General features: G+C 41.7%; 1 pseudogene; it reads left to right on the top strand.

The window, feature by feature from the left end:
• The first annotated feature begins 1,020 nt into the window (after positions 1–1,020).
• Positions 1,021–1,694, top strand: LOC128063696 (sentrin-specific protease 8-like; annotated as a pseudogene).
• Positions 1,695–2,006: the final 312 nt, after the last annotated feature.

The following is a 2,006-nucleotide window of genomic DNA, read 5'->3' as shown; positions in this document are numbered from 1 at the left end:
TTCCTTAAGAAGTGAATCAATATTGAAATGTTTGTACTTCAATAAGACTAGAAAATCTTTAAATCACTGGGCAGAGATTTTGTGTATGTATGGGTGTGTGTGTATTTATGACATGGTATATTAACATTTCCATGGCCAACAAACCTTCTGAAAATCTTTTTATTTAGTACAGTGTTCCACACCACCCATAGAGAAGGAAATGGCAACCCACTCCAGTATTCTTGCCAGGAGAATCCCATGGACGGAGGAGCCTGGTGGGCTACAGTCCACGGGGTCGCAAAAAGTCGGACATGACTGAGCGACTTCACTTCCACACCACCCAAGTCAAAGAACAAGCTCTTTCTCATGGTTTGCAAACACTACCACACCAGGCAAAGTTCCTCTCTCTTAACTCCAGCCATAGCGTGTCCTGTTAATCTAACCATTATTAATAACGGACTGTACACATTGCCTTCATTACCATTATGCTTAATCTTTCCACTCAAATTTCTATTTTACCCACCAACTAATTCTGATTGTCTTTTTTGACTCACCTCAGTCATCATCACCTTCTAAAAGTTCCCAATGCATTTGTTTATGAGGCTCTGGTTGCAGAGACAGCACTTCATATTTCTCTTACCACTTAATAGTGACTGTACTTCTGAAATGCAGCTTAGAGACTTCCCAGCACTCCTGATGCAGTGGGTCTGGGTCCCCTGGTCAGGGAACTAGATCCCGCATGCCGCAACTAAGAGTTCTCACGTTGCAATAAATAGTGTGCAGTGGAGATGTGCTGCAACAGAGATCTGGAGCAGTCAAATAAATATATATATATAACTTTAATGTAGCTTAGATAGGAAAGAGTATGGAACCATCCTTGGATGTCTTGATAATGAAATATCTACCCTTTCTATTTATTTACAGCACATTTTATCAGGATTATGTGTGTGCGTATATATTTTTCCATTAAAATGGGCTTTTTCGGCCAGTACAGAACTGCTTGGAGGCTGGTAGGGATGCTGAGGCCCGAAGCAGCTTCTTGAATTTCTGAGCAGCCCTGGTTGGTACAAGATGGACCCAGTAGTCTTGAGTTACATGGACAGTCTACTGTGGCAATCAGATGTCTCACTACTGGATCCTCCAGGCTGGCTCAATGCCCATGATATTGGGTTTGCCTTTGAGTACTTTGCCAACAGTCAATTTCATGACTGCTTTGACCACGTCTGCTTCATCAGCCCCGAAGTTACTCAGTTCATCAAGTGCACCGGCAACCCAGCAGAGATCACCATGTTCCTTGAACCCTTGAATCTATCTACCCAGTAAGAGAGTTATATATTTGGCCATTAATGATAACTCCAACCACGCAGCTGGGGGAATCCAGTGGAGCTTGTTGGTTTATCTACAGAATAAAAATGGCTTTTTTCATTATGATTCTTATGGTAGTAGTAACTCATTCCATGCAAAGCAGGTGGCAGAGAAACTAGAGGCTTTCTTAGGCAGAAAAGGAAACAAACTGGCCGTTGTGGGAGAGAAAAACCCTGCTCAACAAAGCAGCTATGACTTTGGGATGTAACATGATAGGTAACACTGAGGCCTTGCATCAGAACTTCTCTAGACCACAGCCAAAATCACTATGGAAACTACTCACTCCTACACACATCACAAAGAAGAGAGAAGAATGGAAGGATCTCTTTGCCAGACTTGCTAAAAATTAGCTGTTGAAATATATTTGACTTTTGAAGTCTCTTCTTTCTGCCTGTCCCCATATATTGGATGGCTGCAGTCTCAGTGCCTGAGGAAAGATGCCTGGGAGAGGAAAGCTTAGAGAGCTTACTTTCTCCTGAGAGAATGTTGTCCTCTGCATTATCCTAATGGAAAGTGTCAGTTTAACCCTAACTTCAGAGCAATATGTTCTGTGAAGATGTCTTCAAAATATGCACCAAAATGGATTAATTCACTTGCCGTCTCCCTTATCTACATTGGTTTATTCCAAAGAAAAAAGATTGATCTGTAAAACAAATTAAGAA

This window comes from Budorcas taxicolor, chromosome 18 (assembly GCF_023091745.1).
Source record: "Budorcas taxicolor isolate Tak-1 chromosome 18, Takin1.1, whole genome shotgun sequence".
NCBI lineage: Eukaryota > Metazoa > Chordata > Mammalia > Artiodactyla > Bovidae > Budorcas > Budorcas taxicolor.
This window is presented reverse-complemented; position numbering and strand designations above follow the sequence as displayed.